Genomic DNA, 19,018 nt, shown 5'->3' with positions numbered 1-19,018 from the left:
TGGGGGCGTGGGTTTGTAGCTGAACCTGCTTTGAACATACCGATTGTCTGATCGCTAAATATACACAATACATAATGGATGGCATATTAATATTCAAGGGGTACATTTTTAATATAACATCCCCTTTAAGGCTATTTCTGTCTGAAGAAAACAAGACGATAACAGATGTCTACAAAGTCAATTTCTCAGTTATCTGCATTGTGATAAAAAAAATCTGTAGTTGCCAAAAAGCTTCTAAGGTGTATGTTTGAAAGGGCAGGCATATGTTTTACATAATCCTTTACTGCTTTTCTGACGCGTGCTATCTCGCATAAAACACGTTTCTTTGAAATCCAATTTTTGATGCCATTTAGAGAACATTAGGAATAAATTAAAATATAAAAGACAAAGCATTTGCGTTTTAGCTTACAGCAAAGTTAGTCTTTAAAGTCAAAATCTGTTTTTGAATCTCTCTTTGGGATTCGCAGCTGGGCAGTTCAATAACTCCAGAAGGGAAAGTGCAGAAAGGCCTTATCAGACACTTGCTTCTAGTGCTTTCATCTCTTTGGCACTTAGTTCACTGAGACTGTACACATAGAAGACAGATTGGTGTTTAAGTTCCCTGTGGACTCCACAATATTGCTCTTTCTGCTCTTTTCAGTGACTTCAATGAAGAAATCCTGACAGCTTCTTTCTTGCAATGATTCAGTGACAAATGCCGTTTGAAGAGTGAGCCAGGAAGACCTTTTACAATTTGGCATCTGAAATAATAATAGATGGCTCATAGCCGTCATATGTCAGCAATAGTAAGATTAGCCTGCAAATAAATGCATATACGATATAGACAGAACTAAACTTTGCTACATTACAAGATGGCGCTATTAGTTCATGTGTAACCTGTGATGTAAGTTTTTTCCTCTCTCAAATTACTTTTCTAATGCAAATGATGAGCAAGCGATCTCAAAGAACTACATATTGGAAGGCTCATCTGTATCTGCAATCATTTCTGTCATATAAATATAGTACTTTAGTCACTAAAGGGATTGCCTGTGCCAATTATAAAGCTAATTTAAAGTTAGGAAGGTAGTTTAAAGGGAACCTGTCACCCCCAAAATTGAAGGTGAGCTAAGCCCACCAGCATCAGGGGCTTATCTACTGCATTCTGTAATGCTGAAGATAAGTCCCCAATGTATCCTGAAAGATGAGAAAAAGAGGTTAGATTATACTCACCCAGGGGCGGTCCCGGTCCGGTTCTGGTCCAATGGGCGTCGCGGTCCAGTCCGGGGCCTCCCTTCTTCTTACGATGACGTCCTCTTCTTGTATTCACGCTGCGGCTCCGGCACAGGCGTACTTTGTCTGCCCTGTTGAGGTCAGAGCAAAGTACTGCAGTGCTCAGGTGCCAGGGCTCTTTGACTTTCCCGCAATACTAATGTTTTAACTCAGGAAGAGATCAGAAATCAATATTTTGTGGAATAACCATGATTTTTAATCACAGCTTTCATGCGTCTTGGTACGCTTTCCACCAGTCTTTCAAACTGATTTTGGGTTACCTTATGCCACTCCTGGTATAAAAATATGAGCAGTTCTTTGTTTGATAGCTTGTGACTATCCATCTTCCTCTTGATTACTTTCCAGAGGTTTTCAATGGGGTTCAGGTCTGGAGATTGGGCTCTTCATGAGAGGGATTTGATGTGGTGGTCCTTCATCCACACCTTGGTTGACCTAGCTGTGTGTCCTGCTGGAAAAAACAGTCCTCGGAGTTGGGAAACATTGCCTGAGCAGAAGGAATCAACTGTTTTTCCAGGATAACCTTGTATGCGGCTTGATTCATATGTTCTTCGCAAATAATAAACTGCCCAATTCCAGCCTTGCTGAAGGCTTTTTGATTTGGCTTTATCCTAAGTCATATTGCAAGACTCGTTAAAGGGTTGACTGTGACTTGTACTTCCAACAGGTGGCGCTATAGAGTTCAAGTCCTCTTTTTCTCTGAACAGGCAATTTGCATAGCATAAACCATGAAACTCAGGCCAGCTATACCCAGTAATGCAGAGTAAATCTGATTGCAAATTACCTCAAACAAAGGTGTATGTAGGGCTTCAATAGGCTGCAGATGCCTGAAGTCACATAGCATAGAGGCAGTCATTCAAACAGGAGGAGGTGGTACTGGGCAGGGAATAGAGCTGGAGTGACAGAAATTTCACATCTACAAATAACAGATCAAAAGCTGCTGCTGGCAGCTCCCATTGCAATTGCTTACTATTGATGTTCAGTTTTTACTTGATGGGAAACAAATCTGGAGATGCTACAGGCCATGGTAGCACATTTAGATCACACTGGCTGATCACAGTAGGACAAGCAACATGTGGCTTGCCATTGTCGTGTTTAAAAATGGTTCCTGGGACACCTTGGAGAAATGGCCATACCACTGGTTCCACAACCAAATAAATGCAGGGTCAGTGTTAAGGGCAGGCAAACTAGGCATTTGCCTAGGGCCCCCACTCCCCTAGGGGCTCCAAGCCAGTGGCATACCACTAATAGCAGCACACAACTGGGGCCCGTGAGTCAGGGGTGCTTGGTACCAGCGCCTGCTCTGCCTACTCCTCTTCGCGCATTCTACTGTATCAGCATCATAGATGCCGACATGGATGAAATCAATGATGGTGCAGAGAGTGTCAGGTGATGTTCCCTCTCTCATCATTCACCCTCTGTATCTGACTCAGTGGGTGCAGTGACGTCACTTTATCGTATGTCATGCTTTGCCAATCAGTAGAGTTGCTGAGAAAATGCACTGCAGAGACTGAAGCAGTAGGGAATGGGCAGAAGTAAGTATGTATTTATTTTTAAATCAGTGAGTACATGGTGGTCATAATACTGACGGACTATAGGGCTCTAATATGCTATTTGAGGCGTCATTATACCATATGTGGGCTGCATTATACTTTATGGGGGCTGAATTATACTCTATGGGGCTGCATTGTACTATATGGGGCTGTATTGTACCATATGTGGGCTGCATTATACTCTATGGGGGCTGCATTATACTCTGTGGGAGCTGTGTTATATTCTAATGTGACTGCATTATACTCTATGTACTCTGTGGTGCTGCATTGCATTCTATGGGGCTGCATTATGCTATATGGGGCTGCAATATACTCTACGGTGACTGTATTATACTCTATGGGGGCTGCATTATATTCTATGGGGAATACATTATACTCTGTGAGGCTGCATTATACTCTAGGGGGGCTGCATTATGCTCTATGAGGGCTGCATTATACTATATGAGGCTGTGTTATACTTTATGGGGGCTCTTTTATACTCTGTGAGGCTGCATTATACTTGATGGGAACTGCGTTATACTTTGTGAGGGCTGCATGATACTTTATGTACTCTATGGGGCTACATTATACTCGATAGTGGCTGTGTTATACTTTATGGGGGCTGCATGATACTCTATGGGGCAGCATTATACTCTAGGGGGCTGCATTATACTATATCCGACTGCATTATTCTCTATGGGGCTGAATTATACTCTATGAGGCTGCATTATACTCTATGGGGCTGCATTATGCTCTATGGGGGCTGCATTATAGTATTTTAGGCTGCATTATAGTCTATGGAGGCTGCATTATAGTCTATGGGGAATGCATTATACTCTAGGGGCTGCGTTATATTCTATGGAAGCTGCAGTATACTCTATGGGGGCTGAATTCTACTCTAGGGGGACAGCATTATACTTTATGAGGCTGTGTTATACACTATATGGGCTGTACTATACTCTATGAGGCTGCGTTATACTCTATGGGGGCTGCATTATAATCTAGTGGGCGGCGTTATATTCTATGGGGCTGCATTATACTCTATGGGGGCTGCATTATAATCTATTGGGGTTACAATATACTCTGAGGCTGCATTATACTCTATGGGGGCTGCATTATACCCTATGAGGCTGCATTATACTCTATGGGAGCTGCGTTATACGCTATGGGGGTTGCATTATACAATTTGAGGCTGTGTTACACTCTATGGTAGCTGCATTATGCTCTATTAGACTGCATTATACTCTATGGGGGTTGCATTATACTCTATCTGGGACAATTGATAGTGCATCCTGGAGCAGAACAATATTGTATCATACAATTATTAGGTTCTGTATAAGGACATAGATCTGGGGATTTATTATGATGGAATATAGACTGAACTGGATGGACAAATGTCTTTTTTCGGCCTTACTAACTATGTTACTATGTTACTATGCTACATTATACTGTATGGAGGACTGTGTGAAATGCATTATACTATATGAAGTACTCTAGTGGCATTATACTATGGGGAGTGCATTGTATTATTTGAAGGACTATGGCTTGCATTATACTATATTGAGGACTATGTGGAGTGTATTATTATGTAGGATGTAGATGTATGTAGGATTATGAGGTGCATTATACTATATGGAAGACTATTGGATGCATTATACTATATGGAGGGCTATGGGATGCATTATACTTTATTGAGAACTATGGGAAGTGTATTATACTGTATGGAGGACTATGGAGAGTGTATTATACTACATGGAGGACTATGGAGAATGTATTATACTAAATGGAGTACAATAGGGCATATTATACTATGTAGAGGACTATGGGGCACATTATTCTATATGAAGGACTATGGGGTGTGCATTATAAAAGGAGTAATTGTTCTCAGCAGCACATGGTCCGGTGAAAACTGCAGAAATGCTGCTGATAACATGATACTGTATGGGGACAGATTGATCTACTAGTGATTGTTCTGTGCTCATCATTCGTCCTCTGCTGATAGAAAGAGGCCAGTAAGCAAGCGTTGAATGACTTCAATTTTGTTGATCACACTTGTTTAACAGACTGAACTCAGTGCATGTAAATACGACCAAAATGTTTTTGTGTGATGGTGCAATATATTTGCATTTGGCGCTCCACTTTAAACTTATGCCAAGGGCCCCACTTTGTCTAAAACTATCCCTGAATAAATGTAATGCTGAGAAGTTAGTGTACCTTAATTGAAGACAAGAGGGATTCAACTCCCGAACATTATATCATCTTACACCCAAGGATTACTGGGATTTGACAAGGAAACTACCATCTGTGATAATACCACTTGTGATTGATAAGTTGATATGTTGCAAAGTGATTATTTGTGGAAAAAAAATACCACATGTACCTTTCTGTTGAAAACATAGCTAATCTTTTAAACATGGAGTTCTTTTTCTACTAAAACCCTTAATTAGTTTGATGAATGAGCTTCTTAAAAACCTTAATACTCACAGTGCCATCGAACATTAATAATCATTGTTCTTCTTGCAGAAATACTGTTTAAAACAATTAAGAAATTAAATAATGTATGTCATCCTCGATTATACAATTCATCAAACTGACAGTTTCTGACTTCAAGGATGTGATTGGTACATGATTAAGTAAAGCTAAAGAAAATACCACATTACAAAGTGAACTTTTCATTACTCATAAAGTAGTTTTAAAGAAGAGCCGAAGGTTAAACATTTGTGTAATTATTCATTGGACAATAAAACAAGCAGGATGAGCAAATCTATTCAAAATAAATCAGATTATCTTAGAATTTTGTAAAAATTAACAGATTCTTCTGAACTCGAATTTTGGGGAATGCAATTCATACAAATTCAACATGATTGCAGCTAAATGGACACAATGTTGCTGGATTCATATAGGATTGGAAATGTTAAAATCAATAAAATATCATAATCGGCTAGCTCCACATCTGTCCCTGCCGCTGCAGCTTCCTAGGCACCAGCCTCCTCTTCAAACTTCAATGGTGGGACTGCATGGGATGATGAATGTCAGAATGTGTGTTAAGGCCTAAGAGGTAGCAGTAGTGTTGTCAAAAGTGAAGAGGACCTAGGAAGCCAGAGGAGAATAGGAAGGGAACTGCTGTGGTGAGATCAGAAGATGGTCTAGTTTTTTTTTATTTCTTTTTAAGCCCTTCTGTTTATTATTATTCTGCTTTGGGGTTTAGTTTGTGTTTTTCTTTTTAGCAGCAATTGGGGCTCTTTCGATTTGACTCAAACAGATTTGATCTAAATAGAACATCCTGGACAATTTTGAGCAAATCTCCCACTTTTGCATTTTGACAGATTTATTTATCTCTGCATGCAACTCTGCGACTCTGCACCGTAGACCTTGCTCACATCTGCATAAAAAATTGCTTTGATGTTCATCCCAAAAAGTTAAATCATAGAATCAAAGAATTTTAGAGTTGGAAAGGACATTAAGGGTCATTGTGTCCAACCCCCTGCTCAATGCAGGATTCACTAAACCATCTCAGACACATGTCTGTCCAGCCTCTGGTAGAATATTTTCATTGAAGGGGCAAACACCACCTCTCTTGGCAGCCTGTTCAAGTCATTGATCACCCTTACTGTCAAAAGTTTTTTCTAACATCTCATCTGTAACTTCTCCCTTTCAGTTTCATTTCATTGCTTCTCATGTTTCCATTTGCAAATGAGAATAAGAACGATCCCTCTATACTGTGACATTCTTTCAGATTTTGTATACATCTATTAAGTCACTTCTTAGCCTTTTTTTTTTGAAAGCTAAAAATTCTCAGATCCTTTAACCCAGTATTTCCCAAACTCCAGTCCTCACAGACCCCAACAGGTCATGTTTTCAGGATTTCCTTAGTGCTGCACAAGTGAGAGAACTCCTGATACTTCTATCACCTGTGCAATACTAAGGAAATCCTGAAAATATGACCTGTTGGGGTCCGGGAGGACTGAAGTTTGGGAAACACTGCTTTAACCATTCCTCGTCGGACATACTTTGCCATCCACTAACCATCCTGGTAGCTCTTCCCTGCACTTGCTCCAGTTTTCCAAAGGCTCTTTTAAAATGTGATGCCCAGAACTGGACACAGTATTCCAGATGAGGCCTGACCAAGGGGGATAATTACTGGACAAGATATAAACTCTATCCTTCTCTTAATACATCCTAGAAATGTTTGCCTTTTTTGCTATTGACTCATGTGCAATCTGTGATCTATTCCTAGGTCTTTTCACATGTGCTGTTGCTTAGTTCTATTCCTCCCAGTCTTTGTATGTAATTTAAATTTTTATTGCCCAGATGTATAATCCTGCATTTCTCTCTGTTATATACCATTCTATTAGTCGCTGCCCATTGTTTGAGCTTATATAGATCCGTCTAAATCCTTTCTGTCTTCTCTAGTGTTAGATATCCTTCCTAGCTTTGCTAGCATTACAAATTTGATTAGTTTACTTACAACTCCCTTATCTAGATCTTTTATAAAAAGGTTGAACAACACTGGGGCCAGGACATAGCCTTGTGGTACCCAACCTGAAACACTCTATTATTATTATCACTATCCCTCTTTGAGTACGATCACTGAGCCAGTTAGGAATCCACCTAACTGAAGCCTTGTCAATCCCACACTTGGTCATTTTTTTAAAAAATGTTAGTATGAGATACTTTATCAAATGCTTTGCTGTTGTTGAGCTATACTATACCTACTGCATTTCTCTGATCCACCCAGTCAGTAATTGCATCATAGAAGCAAATTAGATTAGTCTGGCATGAAGTGTTTGCTACAAAGTCATGCTGGCTCTGGTAAATTACTGTATTCTTAGCCAAGTACTTACATTCATGCTGTTTAATACTTTGTTCAAATATCTTTCCTGGTATCGAAGTAAGGCTCACTGGCCTGTAATTTCCTGCCTCTGTCTTCTTCCCTTTTTTGGAGATAGGGACAATATTTGCCCTTGTCCTTCTGGGCCTTTGCTGTTCTCCAAGATTTTTCTAAGATTCTAGCTAGTGGTTTTGTAATTTCCTCTGCTAATTCTTTCAGTACCCTAGGATGTAATTTATCTGGACCAGGAGATTTAAATTAATTTAAATTAGCTAAGTGTTCCCTCACCATCTCTATGTTTATAGATAGTGTGCATTCATTTATTACTTCAATGGCACTGTGAAGATCTTTAGATATGTCCCACTTTTTCCATTTAATATAGATTTCTTTTTTCCTTTTTAACAAGTGATTAAGCTCTGTGTTCATTCATCCTGTTCTTTTGAAATGCTTCATTCTTTATTTTTTCAGTCCTTTAGAATATTTAGCCATTGGACCTTTCATACCCTCTTTCTCAGTCGATTAAACTCTACCTTTCTGAAGCCAAACCTTAATGTCTGAGTCCTCGCAGGTCTTCCAATTTTTGTCATCCAAAATTCGAGGATAGCATGACCACTGCCTCCTAAATTCCCAGCCACCTTTACTTCCTCAACCATTTCCTCCCTGTTGGTAAGAATTAGGTCCCAGTTTGCAGGTCCTCTTGTTCTATCTTCTACCTTTTGAACTATAAAGTTGTCAGCAAGAAAAGATAAGAATTTTCTGGACCCATTACTTTTGCCTGAGAGAGTTTCCCAACAAATATCTGGATAGTTAAAATCTCCCATGATCACTTTGTCGTACTTTTTTGAGAACAGCAATATCTGATGGAAAATGAATTCACCCATATCTTGATTCTGTCGAAGCGGACTATAGTAAACACCTACAATAATGTACTTTCTGTTCTTCTCTTCTTGTATACTTATCCAGTTTCTACACAGCTACTAGTCGCTGAAGCTTGGATCTCTGTGGAGATATGCTTTTTCCTATCATACTATGCAACACCTCTTACCCTCTTGTCAATCCTGTTTCTAATAAATAAGTTGTAGCCTTCAAGGTTTGTATTTGGTTGTAAGGTTTGTAGTTGGTTTCTCTAGCTCCTCTATTTTCATCCAGAATTTGTTTTTTTTATTCTTTATTTCTTTATGTCTTTATTTGTTTTTGTTCTTTATTTCCACTTCTAGAGGCAGGGAACTGCTACTAGTTGGCTGAGTGTTATGCGTATGTCTTGCGTATGTCACTCCATATGTCATGTGAGTGCAATGCCAGTGTGCAATTTTTTTCTCGAATAGCATCTGTAGGACGTCCGTATGACATGCGAATGCAATTCGTAGGCAATATGTTTTTAACATAATCTTTCACATACTATAATACTCTATGTAACTTAAAGCTAGTTTACAAAACTAATAAAGCAATCTTACATACAGATACAGATAGACAGATAGATAGATAGATGATAGAAAGATATGAGAGATAGAGGTAGATAGATAGATAGATGTCCTGCAGATATATAATGTCACAACTCCCCTACATATTGTAAACTTGCACCCTTTAGTACCTTTCATTTGGCACTAAAGGGTTTTTAGCCTTATTTAAAGGGAATCTGTCAGGAGCATTTTACTAAATAAAGTACAGAAAGGGCCACATTGGTGCAGTCATACTGATTAACATAATACCTCAGGTGAATAAATCCGTTTTGCAGATTTTCTTTAATGTGTTTGAAGATTGCTTGTATTCACATCTTTGTGCATTGGGGCTGGCATGTGGGCAGGACTGTGAGTAGGGCCTTCAGCTTTGTTCCATTCCTTCAGCTGTGTCTGGGTGTCTCTTTTTCTTTTGTTCTTTAAAATTTCACTCTGGACTCATACAAGGCTTGCGCAGATTGATCTCTTTTAAGTCTTCAGGAAAATGGCGCCATGATCCTCCTCCAAATGGAAAACACTTTACATAATTAAGTTATTTTTCAATTGGAGGAAGATAATATGTCTGATCGCATGTCTCTTCATCAACTGATATTTTGAGAACAAGAGCACTGAGCGGTTTGTGAAGAATGAACTAAGGAGCAATTAGTGCTGATCCTGTAATGTTTTTTAACAAGTATGTTGGACAAACACTGGATACAATATATAAAATCACTGAAAAGTGGACAAGCTCTTTTACATTAGTAGAACAGTGACTTGCTATTGCTGAAGAGCCGAAGTTGCTTTCGTTCCCCATTGCTACCTCCCTCTCTGCTAGTCAATGCCCGGTTAGTATGGTAACCAAGCAAACACCTCTGACATCATTAGCCAAGGCCTTTTAAGGTCAGCTCAGAAACATAGAAGAAAAGCCAGCTCACCACCCGTGATTCCAAATTTCTAGAGCATGGATAGCACCCGGGTAGGGTGCAACATCCAATGATGAAAGCTGAAAAATCCAGCTCACAGATGAAGTCCAAAAAAGTGCATTTTATTTTCCAAGATACATGAAGTAAAGATTAAAATTGTGTGTTCAAAATAAAGAAAGTACAAGCATCTTTTCACCCGTTTCTAGCGACATGCTCTCTTTATCAGCTCAGAAAGCCATGTTCTGTCTGAGTATTGAGGAAGTTGAGTTTTCCTCACCATCCACTTCACTCAGATGTCCATTCATCTCACCAGCAAACTCCTATCTGCAATACAACAATCTGCAACTATCTGTAACTGGACTCATAATAGCTAATAATGGTTCTGTTCTCATGTCTTTGCAAGTAAGGTATCTGATTACTATAAATCTACTATTTCTGTGTGTAACTACATCAATTCAAGCAAGTAATTTATTTATAACTGCTTTTGTATGGTTAATCACTTCCCTGCTATGAATACCTAATTTCATATATCCCTGATTGCTTGCATATCTGCTAATAACCATCTGCAGCAGGTTCTTAATTGCATACATTTACTGTTCCTGTGTGTAACTACATACCTGGCTCTGCTTCCTCTGGTGTTTCCTGCTCCACTTGTTTATTTGCCTTCATGCATATCCTGCTACTTTAATCCTGCACTATCACCTCCAGTACATGCTTCTCACGTTGAACTGTGAATTAGAGAATCAGCCTCACCAGGTGAGCCCATAAAAAAACTTTTTTTTGAGTTAGAAATTGTATTTTCACACATTAATGTTTGGGTCCTCAATCTTATTCTTCTCCATGAGAGATGAGTAGAGTAACCTTGTGTGTTGAGAAGTGATTGTCTGCCACAATGGTAGGTATGCTGCTGAGGATTATCAAACTTTAACCAATGATGTCATATCCCAAAAAAGGTATGTATTTCTAACTGCATACAGTGGGGGAAATAAGTATTTGTTTCACTACTGATTTAGCAAGTTTCCCCCTCTACAAAGAATGGAGAGGTCTGTATTTTTTTATTGTAGGTACACATCAACGGTGAGAGAGAGAATCTAAAAATAAAAAATAGAAAATCACATTGTATGATTTTTAAATAATTAAATTGCATTTTATTGCATGAAGTATTTGATCACCCACCAGCAAGCAAGAATTCTGGCTCTCACAGACCTGATAGTTTTTCTTTAAAGGTACCTTCACACTGAGCGACTTTAGAACGATAACGATAGCGATGCGTGATGTTGCAGCATCCTGGATAGCGATATTATTGTGTTTGACACGCAGCAGCGATCTGGATCCTGCTGTGACATCGCTGGTCGGAGCTAGAAGGCCAGAACTTTGTTTCGTCGCTGGATCACCCGCTGACATCGCTGAATCAGCGTGTGTGACGCCGATCCAGCGATGTCTTCACTTGTAACCAGGGTAAACATCGGGTTACTAAGCGCAGGGCCGCACTTAGTAACCTGATGTTTACCCTGGTTACCATTGTAAAAGTTAAAAAAAACAAACAGTACATACTTACATTCCGGTGTCTGTCCCCCGCCGTCACCTTCCCTGCACTGTGTCAGCGCCGGCCGGCCGTAAAGCAGAGCACAGCGGTGACGTCACCGCTGTGCTCTGCTTTATGGCCGGCCGGCGCTGACACAGTGCAGGGAAGGTGACGGCGGGGGACAGACACCAGAATGTAAGTATGTACTGTTTGTTTTTTTTAACTTTTACAATGGTAACCAGGGTAAACATCGGGTTACTAAGCATGGCCCTGCGCTTAGTAACCCGATGTTTACCCTGGTTACCCGGGGACCTCGGCATTGTTGGTCGCTGGAGAGCTGTCTGTGTGACAGCTCTCCAGCGACCACACAAGCGATGCTGCAGCGATCGGCATAGTTGTCTATATCGCTGTAGCATCGCTTAATGTGACGGTACCTTAAGAAGCCCTCCTGCTCTGCATTCATTACAGATATTAATTGCACCTGTTTGAACTTGTCACCTGTGTAAAGACAGCTGTCCACACAATCAATCACACGCCAACCTCTCCATCATGGTCAAACCAAAGAGCTAAGGACACAAGAGACAAAATTGTAGACCTGCACAAGGCTTGGATGGGCTATAGGACAACAGGCAAGCAGCTTGGTGAGAAGGCAAAAACTGTTGGCGCAATTATTTGAAAATAGAAGAAACACAAGATGACTGTCAATCTTCCTTTGTCTGGAGCTCCATGCAAGTTCTCGCCTCGTGGGGTAAGGATGATTCTGAGAAAAGTAAGGAATCAGCCCAGAATTCATGGGAGGAACTGGTCAATGACTTGAAGAGAGCTGGGATTGCAGATTCAAATATTACTGTTAGTAACCCACTACGCCATCATGGATTAAAATCCTACAAGGCACACAAGGTCCCCATGCTCATGCCAGCACATGTTCAGGCCTGTTTCAAGTTCACTAATTACCATTTGGATGTTCCAGAGGAGGCATAAGAGACGTTCATGTGGTCAGATGAGACCAAAATTAAACTGTTTAGTATGAACTCCACGTACCGCGTTTGGAAGAAGGATGAGTACAACCCCAAAACACCATCCGAACAGTGAAGCATGGTGGAGAAAACATCATACTTTGGAGTTGCTTTTCCGCAAAGGGGACAGGATGGTGTCATGAATCACAAGATTTTAGCTAAAAACCTCCTTCCCTCAGTTAGAGCATTTAATATGAGTCATTGATGGGTCTTCTAGCTTGACAATAATCTGAAACACACAGCCAGGGCAACTAAGGTGTGGCCTAAGTAAAAAGCATTTCAAGGTCCTGGAGTGGCCTAGACAGTCTCCAGACTTGAAACCAATAGAAAATATTTGGAAGGAGCTGAAACTCAATGTTGCTCAGTGACAGCCCTGAAACCTGAAAGATCTGGAGAATATCTGTATGGACGAAGGGCTAAAATCCCTGCTGCAGTGTGTGCAAAATTGTTCAAGAACTACAGGAAATATCTGACCTCTGTAATTGCAAACAAAGGTTTCTGTATAAAATATTAAGCTTTGTTTTTCTATCATATCAATTACTTATTTCACACAATAAAATGCAAATTAATTAATAAAAATCATATAATGTGAGTTTCTGAAATTTGTTAAGATTCTGTCTCTCAGAGTTAAAATGTACCTACGATAAAAATTACAAACCTCTCTATTCTGTGTAGGTAGGAAAACTTACAAAATCAGCAATGTATATGATACTTATTTTCTCCACTGTGTGTGACATAACATCTAAAGGCACAGTTATCTAAGCTCTAGGTGCTAAAATAACTTTCATTTCAATTTTTGAAAATGGGCCTGACAACTACAACAAATCTGGAATTCTAATATCTCCTGAGAAAAATATAAAATATTTGTGCTGCTCAGTATTAACATTGTTATCTTTGTTAACTGCTCTCTATATGCAATGTACATGCCATTTCAGATTTGGGAGTTAATATATGGATAAACTAAGGATTTCCTGTGTTATGAATGGAGAAAGTTGCTGCAATAATTGTGTGCACTGTGAAGCAGATCTCCATTATAATCCAATCCATTGATTACCTTTGTAGCAGAGAGTTTAAAGGGATTTGAGAGGGAAGAGGCACAAGCTTAATTTAACTAAATTGTCCACTTTGTTTTGTAGATAATCCCTATACAACTCAATGATCTAGTGTCTTGGAGAAAGTTTTGAGATTTTCTAATTCTTAGTTGTGGAATGACAAATATAGTTACGGGGTTGAGTCACTACCAGTATGCTTTTATAGACAGCTCAATCATATAGCATTCAATAAAACATATAAACTGCATTTGAGTTTTCACATTTCAGTATCAGTAATCTGCAGCAGATCAGCCTAAGATACATCAACAAAAATATCTAATGCCTGCAAAGGGAAATCACAGGAGAACAGTAACTGTTTTGCAGATACATTTCCAGTTGGAGTCTAAACAGCATTTTTACAATCAGCGTTATCATAAAATTTTGGGGCTTCAGGGTGATTCATCAAGCTGTTTATGTGGAAGCACATCCTTAAAGCACAAATCTCATTTAGAGTGGGCTGAAACGTTTATGAAATGGATTCCTTCTTAAACTTTCAGTATTACAATTGAAATGAAATTGTGTCTATAAACTTTTCTGAATAAGTTACATATGCCTGGAAAATAAATTGTCATCAAATTGTCACAGTAAGTGTGAAGCATGGATTTAATGCTATACCTCTTGTTTTTACACATCAATGTATGATTTACATAGTATAGATTTAATGCAGGTAAGTAGTCATATGCACATTTTATATTGATGACGATTTAATGGAAGTTGCAACAGACATCAACCTGCTTGGGTCAATGATCACTCAAAATGCATCAACAACACCGGAAGTCAATAGGAGAATAGTGTATAGGCAAGTCAACAATTAATGAGCTCCTGGATCCTGGATGAAGGTATTTTTGACAATTCCTCTTTACAAAACAATTCCAGTTCAGTTAAGTTTGATGGTCGCCGAGCATGGACAGCCCTCTTCAAATGATCCCACAGATGTTCAATGATATTCAGGTCTGGGGACTGGGATGGCCATTCCACAACAGTGTAATTGTTCCTCTGCATGAATGCCTGAGTAGATTTGGAGCGGTGTTTTGGATCATTGTCTTGCTGAAAGATCCATCCCCTGCGTAACTTCAACCTTGTCACTGATTCATGAACATTATTGTCAAGAATCTGCTGATACTGAGAGGAATCCATGTGTCCCTCAACTTTAAGAAGATTCCCGGTGCCGGCATTGGCCACACAGCCCCAAAGCATGATGGAACCTCCACCAAATCTTACTGTGGGTAGCAAGTGTTTTTCTTGGAATGCTGTGTTTTTTGGCCGCCATGCATAACGTCTTTTTGTATGACCAAATAACTAAATCTTGGTTTCATCAGTCCATAGGACCTGCTTCCAAATTGGCTTTTCCAAATGTGCTTTTGCATATCTCAGCCGACTCTGTTTGTGGCGTGTTTGCAGAAACGTCTTCTTTCGCATCACTCTCCCATACAGCTTCTCCTTGTGCAAAGTGCATTGTATAGTTGACCGATGCACAGTGACACCATCTGCAGCAAGTTGATGCTGCAGCTCTCTGGAGGTGGTCGGAGGATTGTCCTTGACTGATCTCACCATTCTTCTTCTCTGCCTTTCTGATGTTTTTCTTGGCCTGCCACTTCTGACCTTAACAAGAACTGTATCTGTGTTCTTCCATTTCCTTACTATGTTCCTCACAGTGGAAATTGACAGGTTAAATCTCTGAGACAGCTTTTTGTATCCTTCCCATGAACAGCTATGTTGAATAATCTTTGTTTTCAGATCATTAGACAGTTGTTTTGAGGAGCCCATGATGCCACTCTTCAGAGGAGATTCAAACAGGAGAACAAATTGCAAGTGGCCACTTTAAGTAGCTTTTCTCATGATTGCATACACCTGGCTATGAAGTTCAAAGCTCAACGAGGATAGAAAACCAAAAAAAGTGCTTTAGTAAGTCAGTAAAAAGTATGTAGGAGTATTTAAAACAAGAAAATGATAAGGGTGCCCATACTTATGCACCTGTCAAATTTTGTTTGAATGCAGATTGCACATTTTCTGTTAGTACAATAAACCTCATTTCAGGGCAGAAACATTACTGTGTCCAACAGTTATTAGATATATGAAACTGAAATAGCTGTTGCAAAAAAACAATTTTTATAAAACATTAAGCTTAAGATTAATAGGGGTGCCCAAACTGTTTCATATAACTGTAGGATGCTGTACAAAGCTGACGAAATGGAGGCATGATATGCTTACTAAGTAAATGAAAAGCTAGGTGTCGGTAACAGAATGGTCCCTGCCACCCCAACGCACGTTTCGTCGAGACTTCCTCAGGAGGCATGCATTGGGGGGGGGGTTCCAACTATTTATACAGTGTCTGGCCAATAGGAATGAAAAGACTGATCTTAATTGCAAATGCATGTCCACTCATGCAGAACTGCCGGTGCTGACGTCCGGCGATATCCGGTAACAGCGGCACATGCGCCGCCGCCATGGCAACCCATGAACCATCGCAGGAGCGGCCGTGTAACGCAAGCAGGCAGGGCCGTCAGGGAAATATGAACCTTGTATTTTTCATTTTTGCAGGATGCAGCCAGGCCCTGAAGTGTTTATGAAGGGAATGAAGTGCCTGTATTTGTGGAGTGCACTTTAGAGTACACTTGTGGAGTAAGCACTTACAGTGGCATGTAAAAAATTTGGGCACCCTTGGTCAAAATTATAATTATTGGGAACAGTTAAGCAAGTGGAAGATTAAGTGATCTCTAAAAGGCCTAAAGTTAAAAATAACACTTTTTTTTTCATTTAAAAAATTACAAATAGGAAAATGGGCCAATACTAAAGTTTGTGCACTCTTGGAGATTTGTGTACTCGGTTAACTTTTACCAATGTTTCAGACCTTAATTAGCCTGTTAGGTTTATGACTAGTGTTGAGCATTCCGATACCGCAAGTATCGGGTATCGGCCGATACTTGCGGTATCGGAATTCCGATACCGAGATCCGATATTTTTGTGATATCGGGTATCGGTATCGGAAGTGTAAAATAAAGAATTAAAATAAAAAATATTGTTATATTCACCTCTCCGGCGGCCCCTGGACATCAGCGGGAGGATCCGGCGTCCGGCACGGCTTCTTTCTTCAAAATGCGCGCCTTCAGGACCTGTGGAATGACGTCCCGGCTTCTGATTGGTCGCGTGCCGCCCATGTGACCGCCACGCGACCAATCAGAAGCCGCGACGTCATTCCTCAGGTCCTAGAAGGCGCTCATTCTAGGACTTTAGCTGAGGAATGACGTCGCGGCTTCTGATTGGTCGCGTGGCGGTCACATGGGCGGCACGCGACCAATCAGAAGCCGGGACGTCATTCCACAGGTCCTGAAGGCGCGCATTTTGAAGAAAGAAGCCGTGCCGGACGCCGGATCCTCCCGCTGATGTCCAGGGGCCGCCGGAGAGGTGAATATAACAATATTTTTTATTTTAATTCTTTATTTTACACTTTAATATGGATCCCAGGGCCTGAAGGAGAGTTTCCTCTCCTTCAGACCCTGGGATCCATGAGGATACATTCCGATACTTGATGTCCCATTGACTTGTATTGGTATCGGATATCGGTATCGGCGATATCCGATATTTTTCGGGTATCGGCCGATACTATCCGATACCGATACTTTCAAGTATCGGACGGTATCGCTCAACACTATTTATGACTTGTTCACTATCATGGTACTAAGATATATATCTTTCCTGTATCATTTCCTATCTACGTGCTACCTTCTTCTATATCCTTTGCTGTCTTTAACTTATCCTTATGTTGTATTCACATTATGCTCTAACATTTTAAACACTGTACATCACCATAATACATTATACCACATTACATTAGACACATGTTACTTTTCACATATAAATCTGCACAATGGTATTCACATAGTGCCTCTGTTGTCTCCAGGGGCAGAATCAGTTTAAGGCAGACCACATCCCTACATAGCATTGTTTTCCTCCTGCTGCTTTTTCTTCTTACTTTACAACTTGCAACCTTACCCAAAAACTGACAAAGTGACTGTAGCTGCATCCCTTTTCCTTCCTTTTCTCTCCCCTATATACAGCTTACTTACAGAAGACGCCATTTTCCATTTGTAAGATATATTACATATATTCATGGGAAAAAGACCCGTAATGACAGGCATGATTTAAGCATTGAATAAAATCAGAAAATTCCTACAAGGTGTTGGTTCACCTTTTGTGACTTATGTATTAATAAATTGCATGTACAGCAATTCTTTAATATATGTCTCTTGTCAGAACCAGTCTGCAAGATTTATCCAATAATCCATCAGCAGAATTGGTGTCACTGTCTATTGCTGACATTCTGCAGAGAATCCATAGGAAATTTCTCTAGAGCTTCCCTTTTATCCTATTGCATCTGCAAATCTTCAAAATCTGATATTATGGATCTGAATTACTTTATTCTCACTGTCAATAGAAGTAAAGTTTTCGGGATATCTTACACCAAAAAAGCTTTACTATCAGTTGTATGATGTCTACCATGGTGCTTTGTCTGCTCTGATGTAGACGATAATTTAAGTTATGCCTTAAGTATGCAGGTTGCTCGACCATGAAAACAAAAGTACTAGGCTATGAGTATAAAGTATTGGGAATTATTTTATGAAAGTTATTCATAACTTATTCATTATTGAGAGTTCAACAGTTCAAACTTATTCATTCACTGTTACAACTTTTTGTAGTAAATAAAATCAAAAGAAATGACCCGGAATATAAGTTGATATACATGAAAAGTGTCGTAGCATGTTGACACTGATCATTAAACAAATGAAACCTAAGATAGAAATAATATGAACATATACCTTGCAATCAGTAAGTAAAAAGCAATAGTGCATAAAAATATCTGTGATGATACCACATTTATTCTTAGGCCGGGGTCCCACTAGCGTAGAATACGGACAAGTGCTATGCGAGAAAACATCACACAGCACTCGGACAAGTGTTAATCTATGGGGCAGCTCACATCACCGTATTTTTTCTCAGGCATATTTGACGTGCGTGTAAAATCACAGCATGCTGCGATTGTACCCGTATATTGTCTGAGACTCGCAAATGCAAGCTTATGGGTGTGAGAAAAAAAATCACACAGCACTCGGGGCAAGCAAATGCTGTCCGATTTTTACACACCGGTGTCCTTTGAAAAGCCGTCAATTCATGTGCCGCATATAGTAAAATCACACTGACAGGATAGAATAGATAGAATAGATATATACACACAGAATACATAGATATATAGATGTCAGTGACGCACACATACAACCCCTGGCAAAAATTATGGAATCACCAGCCTTGGAGGATGCTCCTTCAGTTGTTTAATTGTATAGAAAAAAAGCAGATCACAGACATGGCAGAAAACTAAAGTCATTTCAAATAGCAACTTTCT

The sequence above is a fragment of the Ranitomeya imitator genome, chromosome 6 (assembly GCF_032444005.1).
Source record: "Ranitomeya imitator isolate aRanImi1 chromosome 6, aRanImi1.pri, whole genome shotgun sequence".
Taxonomy (NCBI): domain Eukaryota; kingdom Metazoa; phylum Chordata; class Amphibia; order Anura; family Dendrobatidae; genus Ranitomeya; species Ranitomeya imitator.
Note: the sequence above shows the minus strand (reverse complement) of the source record.